General features: G+C 39.1%; 1 protein-coding gene across 2 annotated transcripts in view; it reads left to right on the top strand.

Moving 5' to 3' along the window:
• Positions 1–2868: 2868 nt before the first annotated feature.
• The window catches only part of LOC121303310 (zona pellucida sperm-binding protein 2-like), a 44313-nt gene continuing 37804 nt past the window's right edge, over positions 2869–9377 (top strand). For both annotated transcript variants that reach the window (XM_041233900.1, XM_041233902.1), the window contains exon 1: positions 2869–2938. The gene's annotated coding sequence lies outside the window, so the exon portion shown is untranslated. The remainder of the gene's footprint in view (positions 2939–9377) is intronic.

The raw sequence follows: 9377 nt of genomic DNA, 5'->3' as shown, positions 1-9377 counted from the left end.
GCAACCCTCTGGTGGCCAAGAGGTGTATCACAGAGCGTGTCCTTCACATTTTTCCTGTGCATATCATCCTCCACATACACTCCAGTTTCCACGACGCTCCGACAATGCTGTGCGAATAATGAATCACCCTGTATATATTGTACAGTAGCATGCTGTATTTATTTTCATAGCATGACTTTTATAAGCAAATTGTCATTGCTTTCATTGGCATTATTTTACTTTGCAATCACAAACTGTCCCAAACCTGTGTGTGTTATTGTTCATCCTCCCCTTGCTTTAAAAAAAATGGTTTTACTTTATCCATGTTTGTGCTGGGTGTACATTATATGACACACAGCCCCAATCCTGATACAAAGCCTCTAAAACAAACACAATTTCAAATCTGTTCATAATGCGAGCAGCAGAGAGCGGGTGGCTTATCTAATTTCTTGCAGCGTGAAAACCATCAACAAATTACATCCAGAATAATAACAGGCCATTAAAAAAGCATCATTCCTCAAACGCGGGGGCCCCGTGAACACACGAGTACGTGTCATTAAGAGAGCTGCAAATGGGAAATTGCATGGCAGATTACATTGCAGAGGGACAAAATCGTGAATTCAATTAATTATTGGAGCTGGGAGTGGATTGCTAGCCTACTGCCGGGTCAGACTGCTGCACAGAGAATTTAATATACAAGACAGGGACCCAATGGGGGTATGAATGTTTCTGCTAGGCTTGGATTAAATCCAAGGATGTTTCAATTTGTCTCATCAGCTGTTGGAAAAATATATATTTTTGCTCATGCCTCCCCATACATTAGTGGACCAATAACATCGCATAAGCCCTTAACAATTTTTCAAATAGTCCATCCAGCACCAAGCAACTGCTCTAAAGTCCTGACGAAGGCACCCGTCTAAACGTTATACAGAACAATTCATTTCTACTGTACATTAGAAGCAAATCAGGAAGCTCCACTGCAGGGCACGACCACACACTGAACAACCAAGGAACATTCAGATAGAATGTTCAGCTTTCACAGTTTAAGTTTTGCACTACGCACTCTGGCACTTTATCCTGTGCACTGTTAATAAACAGGAATCAAAAAATGTCTTGGATCTAACAGTATGTTGTTCAAAGTGACCTGCTTTGCTTTAAAAACAAAAAAAAATTAAAAAAAACCCGGAAGGAAATCAATCCATTAAAAATATAAATACATCTGTCAAAAGAGATTTAAAATGTTAAAATAAATAAAAGGCACCTTTTACCAGTTTCTAATCATAATAAAAACCTGATGATTGGGCATTAGCCTGGTAGTCAACCACCTTACAGTAATGCCATCTAAATAACCGTAATGGATCTTTACCAAGAAAACCATAGAACACAGTTTTAAATATAAAGATGTTTGGTCACCTAGGAAACAACTTTAGCGGTACAGCGTTTTAAGATCAAAAAGCATGAAGAGCACACGTTGGTGTATTTTTAACATGGCTATTGTGTGAGATGGAATATTTAAATAGGGGAGTGCTGAGATTAAGTTTGGAAAGGTAATAGATTTTCTTTGTTTCCAATAATATCAGTGATTTAGAAACATCATTTTAGTCTATTATTGCTAGTATTGTAATAACTTAAGGAAAAGGTTATAAGAAATGATTGTATAAGCAAAACAGCACAGATCCAGATATTTGCATTTCAAAATTGTAATGACAGTAAACCCACAGTATGCATTTATAAAGGAAAGTGGTAAATGTCCATTGTTGGGTCATGGCCAATTGACGAAAAAGCTGATCTGTTATCTGCATTGTTATAATGCAGCAATAGTACTGTGGCAAAAATCCCTTCCCTTTAAAATACATATAGCTAACAAAATAATTCCAGTAAACCTTATCTAATATGTGTTACCAACTCTTCCGAGATCTCACATGTCTCTATATGATAGATTTCTTTAAGGTTCTCAAAGCCCCTGAGAGTGGATGGAAGATTTGATTTGCCGATCTTGGCAGGAGGCGCACAGGGAGCACTGCACTGTCATTTCCATGCCAATGAGCTACAGAGGGGTAATCAACCAGAACTGGTTTGATGCACCAGCCACACATCCCTTACTGGTCAGTGCCAGACGTGTCCAAACGTACACATCAGTCAGGCTAAACTCTTTCCTCTAGGGTTCAGTAGCTTGCCGGCATCCACTGCTAGTGCTTTGTGAAAAGAGGCTACACGATGGTAAGGGAGGGCATCAGGTGATCTTCTGTCCTCCTGAGCGAGTACGTGGGTTACATCAGTGACATGACATTTTGAACTGCATAGAAAAATTGCAAATAATGTAGCTTTTCAATTGCATGTGCCTTTAAATCCATTTTCTATATAACAAACAAACATTGTCACCTTGCATCCTAAAAAGGAGCTCTATAATAATCCATGCTCAGCTCTCCAGTGCTGAAACCTTACACCTTCATAATGAGCACAGGTCTAAACATTCTATTCTCATCTCTCAAGCACCCTGTCTCCAATATAACAAGAACACTGGTCTTAACACTCAATTGTACCTGCATAATGAGCGCTGGTCTAAATAATCCATTCTAAGACCTGCGGCACAGTCATTAGCCTGCACCTCAATAACGAGTGCTAGCCTAAACAGATCTTCAGCGCTGCTGCCCTGCTCCTAATAAACACGAATGAGAAATGCAGCACTACATTCTAATGCAGTAAAAATGAATAATTTATGAATGGGTGACACCAAATACTGGGGACAAGACTGTGCTTGAGTGTGCCCTCACCCAGTAAGGAAAAGGCAGGTATGCACAGCAAGCTGAGAGGGGGGTGGGGAGCAGGCTCAGTGCTCTCTCTCTCTCTCTCTCTCTCTCTTTCTCTCTCTCTCTCTTTGTCCGCGTTGAGAATGAAGCCTTATCACCAGCAATGAAGCTTAAGGCTGATCGGGGGGACTTTGCAATGCAAATGGAAGGTAATTAGAAAGCCTGAAGTGCATAAGTAGAAACTCAGATCAGCTTGTTCTTGTAAAGGAGCCTCGCTTAGGGTGCCTGCTGATGCTGGAAACACCTGAGGTGGGGTGAAGTTGTATGTGTATGATGTGGCTCGTTTCGTGTTTTAAAATTCATTTTATGAAATGATTTTGCACGCGTTTAAAACGTTAAAATGCTGAACCAAGACTGTCTTTTTACTCCTGTAAAACGTGTTTTGTGGTTGACCCAGTACTGATGGCTCACGAATGCAGGGTTTTATTTAAACTGACGTGGTGTTTTTTTTTTTTTTTTTTTTTTTTTTTTTTTTTTTTATGGTAATGTTTTGTATCTTTATTTTAAGCTGGGAATCAATTAAGGTTTTGTTGGTTACATTAGTTGAGGAATCGTTCTGTGGCATCTTAATGTATTTCTTGTGTCTAGCCTTGCAGTGTTTTATATGGAAAGTGAGAACAATTGTAATAGAATATTGAAGTGATGGTTACAAAATTAAAATGTTTGTGTGGCCAAGGGACAGATTCAACCACCAGTCAATTCAGTCCCATCTACAAAAATGCACCTGTTATGTACCGTGCTACTGTATGTGTGTTATACATATAATGGGCCTAATTCAATTAACTGGAAAAAGACATTTTAAGAAAATAGAAATGAATGCATTAAACATGGCAAATGATGCTTAAACACCATATATATATAATATATATATATATATATATATATATATATATATATATATATATATATATATATATATATATAATTGTAGCTTTATTATTATGACTTATTATGTATGTCATCGCATATATTAAGTCTGGGAGCATGGGTTTATGTCTGTGCATGAATATCAGTTTGTGCTTAAAGAGCACGTGCGTGCGTGCGTGTGTGTGTATGAGGATTCACTGAGAAAACACTTTAATTACAAGGACCTGACTGTGCATTAGCATGCCAGTAAATGCGTAGGATAGCAGTGCATTTACTGGGATGAAAATGGTTTATGAAACGCATCTCCGTGTTGCAGGGTTAGAATTAATTCCGTGCTCTTCCCGACGATGCTTTATGCAGCAAGAATAAGATAGTATGCGAATAGCTTTTGCACTCAATGAGGTATTTCTACTAATATTGATAACTGACTTATTCAAACCCTTTTCAGTGTGAACAGCTGTCTATATTACAGTGGTACCAGTGACTGTACATTTCTCATGAATAGCAGCTATTTTGTTGTCATTTCTATTTGTAAATCTGTGGTTAAGGTGACATAATGTATGCGGTCGTACCACCCAGCATCGACATTGAAATTGAAAACTGATCAGTGTAGATGATACGAGCATAAAAGCAAACCAGCCTGGAGTGAAGATGACCTATTTACGATGATTAAACCTTGGTTTTAAAATCTTGTGAATCATTAAAACCACCTCACGTGACACATTACAGTTTGCTCCTCTGACGTGCTGTAAAGTACGTTACCCAACACATATCCTCTTTCTCCAGCTCTAGGCTTCTTCCTTGCTGCAGTATCCTTTTATTGGTCACTGATAATAATGTCATTCAGTTGCCTGACAGTTTACCCTATGAGCAATAATTAGTTTGGTTTCAACGTAGCCCTGGGTGGGGTTCAGACTCAGTGTCTGAGTTTAATGGGTAGCTAATGATAATGTAGCCCCATGACCTGTCTGCTCTTAACCTAGGTCTACATTCACTACTTTTTTTAAAATTTTTTTTAAATAACCCAATATTAAGCCCACTCCTATTCAAGATAAACAGATCGCAAAGCCTGTCCGTTCTGGACAGTTCAGGTCAACTTACTATGCATTTAATAACCGCCTGGCACATAGTAATACAGGGAACTAGAAACCTAACAAATTCAAAACGTTTCTTTCAGTATTTCTTAATTTGTTGATGTGCTTGTGTTTATTTAAATGCAGGGTTGTTTGCTGCAGGATAATCTCTCATTTATTTACAAGCACTTCATCAATTGTATTTTTTTATAATGCAAGCATTTTTTGATATAACTATACAGCAGCAATTACAAAATACCATTGTAATACAAGATACAGACAAAACTAGTATAAAAAAATAAAAAAAGTGTTCATTTAATTTTGGGATTATATGCCAATATATTGTAGCGTGCACGGGGGAAGGCAGCAGCAGGGCTGGTAGGTGATGTAATCACATACAAAGACATACGCTCCTTGCAAAGGAGCCAGCTCTTTTGTACAGTGGTATCGTCGCTATGCTTTAGTGCGAGAGGTCCCGGGATTCACGCCCGCCCTCCGCCTGCGTGTGGATTGACTCGCCCTGTGTGATGCGCCTGCCTGCGGGAACCGAGATCGCAACAATATTATGCATCATAATATTATTATGATGCATAATGCTGGTTATTTTCAACAGGAAAATGCTTGTATTAAAAGACAGAATCTCACATTTAAATAAATAAATAAACAAGTACATCTATTAATAAATAAAAACGCAGGCAAACAACCAAAAAAATCTACAACGGCCTTCTCTGCTGTGCAGTTGTTTGACTTTTAATTTATTTTTTCACACGGCATCTTAACACAGCTTGAAAGTACCAGCAAAAAATAAATAAATAAATAATTAATGTATCTTTAGAGTGAGGTTAGATGCAAAGTAAAGATGAATATGGGTTTCTAATCTGCTGGTGCTGCACTACCCATAGCATCTGCCATGTGCTTAACTGGAATACAGGGAGGAGTGGATGAAGCTGTGGTGGCTTTTTTTTCTCTGGTCACATGACGTGTCTGAACCACATCCGAGGAAAATGCTTTGACAGTTTAAGGTAAAGCCACGTTCAAAGACCAGTACATGCTCCGCATAGGCCAATATGAAGCTTATAATCTATGCAAATTCAGGTTTTAATTTATGGAGGGCAGGCTTTCTCAAGATTAGGCTTGCATGCATTTATCCTCTGCTTTGATTGATTACTTAACATGGAGGGAAAATGCTAATTTGACAAACACCAGGAGAGAAACTTGATCAGGAATATTAAGCATAATGCGATAGCTTTCAATGCACTGTCTTTGTCACTTCCATTGCAAAAGGGAAACCCAGAACGGGTTATTAACTAACTGTCTCTGCGGGTCTCCCTTAGAGGGAAGAGGGTTTAGAAGAATAGTTTGAGAGGAGACAGCCCGTGAGGTATGTGCAAGGCAGGGGGTAAGGCGAGGGTGCAGCAGGAGGGGTGACGGCTGCCGGCGCGTGTGTGGTTCCCCCCCTCCGTCTTACAGGCAGCCTTGTGACCCTGCCATCGCTCCCAGACATCAATTATGCAGATTTAAGCAGGCTAAAAAAAAGCAACAAAAGCTCAGTGGGGTGAATGAACAAAAGAGAGGCAGAGGGGTTGAGAGGAAAAACTAATAATTGTGAAAAAAAAAATTACAAAAAGATATATAGATAAAAAGATTGCTGGGTATAAAAATTGAACAGATCTGTCAATTTTGCGTGCAATTAAGTAGGTCAGGATCATCAGCTATCTATCTGCACACTACATTGTTTTCGCTGCTATGATCAAATCTTTGTCAATCTTGTGTATTTCCAAAGTAAAGATCTATAGAATTCAGTAGATTAAGAATGGCCCTACAAGAATGTATGTGTTAGTGCTGCAGTGCGTTACAGAACCCATGCTGTGTTCATAAGTGATGCGTAACGCTAGCTGTGTCCTCATTGTTTCAGTGCTTGTATTTATAGTCTGTGATGCAGAAATTAATTTTCCAACTTTTACTTGGAAGCGTATACCAAGAGAAAGAGAATTTCTCTTCTAAACGCTGCAGTGTATCCAGATCCTTCTGCCTTTGTTCCTACAATACGCCACTTGTTTCAATCAGAGCACCTGCATTGCTGCACATACACACTGGGATGTTTAGAAGAGAAAGTCTCATTCTCCAGGCGAACGTTCCTGAGCAATTCCCCAGATGATTTTCCAATAATGAATAAAAGCCATTGGGATTGTGTTGAAAGAGATCTCTCACAAGCAATGAATTTCTTGTGAACACTGCAGCGGGTTCTGCAACACTTTCAGATCTCCCTAGACTTTGCACATTTTGCCCTCTACAATACAATTACAGTCAGATGTACAACAGGAAGTGATGTACTTTCCCCAGTACCTGCAGGCTGTGCCGATGTCAGCTGGCACTTGTTCTGGTCGAATGGGACATGGAGGAGTGAATCTGCTGCCTGCTATCCTCAGACTGTCCCTCCCAGCCGTGTGGATTAAAGTAACAGCTCAGAGAGAGACAGAGAGAGAGAGAGAGAGAGAGAGAGAGAGATCCTGAGCCAGGCCTGAACCGCTCACCTTCTGCCCCACAGCCCTGAATGCCCAGCTCGCTAAGCTACTCCTGCCCTAGATACACAGATTTATCGCATCTAATCTCCCAGATCCCTGCAGATATAGCACCTGCCTGCTCATATCTGTGGAACACTCTGGTTTTAACCCCTTAGTCGCTACAGTATCACCAATTATTCATGACATGGTGGACTGTGCGTAACCAAGCTAGAGAAAACAATTCAAACAGAAGGAGGCTAGATGTGTGTTTTGATGGTTAACTTCAAATACATTACAAACGATATACTTGATTGTTAGATCAATTGATCTATTGAACCAAAACAGTTATATACTGGAGAATCGCAGCTTATCATTTCTACACTTCACAATGAAATATTATACATATATATAGACACACACACACACACACCTTTTGTCAAACATTTAAGACATAAGGAATGTACAACTGTTATAAAAGACATGCTCTAGGAAACAAAAAGAACAAGAATTCTGTGGACGATGTCATGATTACATCAGAATAGAATGTTCATTCCAAGAGGATCCAAAGTTCCTAGTTTGAAGATAAACTCACGTTCCCTTTGTTTCCGAGCAGTATTTGTTCCACAGCACTGACTGATCCCACAGACGGTGATGTCTTCAGAAGTGTGATTATCACTGGTGATAAATCAGGGCTACTGGAAATGTAGTGCTGTCAAATGCTTCATAAAAGTGTCCCACAAAGCAATCTGCTAAACGCCTTTTCATTTCCCCAATGTACAGTTTGTTGCATTTCTTGCAGATAACACAGGATACTATTCCTTTAGAGGTGCATGTAAAAGGCTCATGGATGTCGAGTGATGATTGAGTGCCTCTGATCTCAGTTTGAGTGTTAATGTATTTACAGGTAGTACACCAAGGGCTATTGCATGGAAGTGTGCCTTTAAAAATTTCCCCAGGACTAATCTCGCTGTGGGCTACATATTCTCTTAGATTACTGTCTCTTCTATTTGATATCTCTGTTGAAAATAGACCCAGTAAGTGTAAACATTAAGTTTCTTTGCATGATTTTCTGTATTTCTGTTGGTAGGGTGATAAGTGAGGACCAGAGCAATTCTGTCATCTCCATGTTGGTTTCAATTATTTCTACACAGCTGAAGGGCTTTTGTCCAAAAACCCCGAAATAAATTATTTTGTAATCATTTAAACCTTTTGTGTACATCAAAAAAATAACCTTTTCATTTTATATATCAATCTATTTTATATAGCACCTTTCACACACACAGGGCACATATTTCCATCATTGGCTTACGAGCCTGCTTAAATACTATATGACAAAGCTATACTCAAAACGTATGGGCCACTACCCCACGCTAGTTTAAGCCACTGTAAAATGTCTGCCAAGATTCAGTTGTGATGCAATCGTGCTCCTGTAACCGGGTAGAGAGTAAAATCAGTTCCACACTGGGCCAATGAGCAAGAGAGGGGCTTGACTTCATCACAGGGATCAGTTCACTTTCTCTAAGCAGGCGTTGCCACTGACATTTCATTGGAAGACAGCCCATGGCTCCACCAGTGGTCAATTTACTGGAACGCAGTTATTCAGCACTGTCCCAGTTTCTAGTTTTCTAATTTTAGACAGTAATGAATGCTGAAGGCCCCTACCACATCAAAATAATTCAGAAAGTGTATGTTGGGGCATATTACTCTACAGCTGACTTTGTCCTTATCATTGCATCGCCCAGCAATACTTCATGACATTGAAATTAGAGGCGACATTTAAAACTGGACCACAAGGCCGATTCATGTTTTAAATTTAAGTTGAATCCACATTTAGAATTTGTGTTTTTTTTCATTTTACTTTTTAAAAAGAAATGTGCACTTTGTGGTCCTAGTAATGTATTTCTGAGATAAAAGCAGGGCGATATAGATTAGGATGCCACTATTAAATGCATTGTAGTGATGTTGTGATGTTATATAAATTCCATTTTAACTCGGTCACATTAATATAACATCATTACTACAGAACACTTGGACAGTTTCCTACATTCTTTAAAGAAAACTATAGATTACTATTTGACAAGATAGTGCTGTGCACTTCAATAAACAAAAAAGACACAAGTTCAAACAGACAGGAATTAACCCCA

This window comes from Polyodon spathula, chromosome 32, assembly GCF_017654505.1.
Source record: "Polyodon spathula isolate WHYD16114869_AA chromosome 32, ASM1765450v1, whole genome shotgun sequence".
Classification (NCBI taxonomy): domain Eukaryota; kingdom Metazoa; phylum Chordata; class Actinopteri; order Acipenseriformes; family Polyodontidae; genus Polyodon; species Polyodon spathula.
This window is presented reverse-complemented; position numbering and strand designations above follow the sequence as displayed.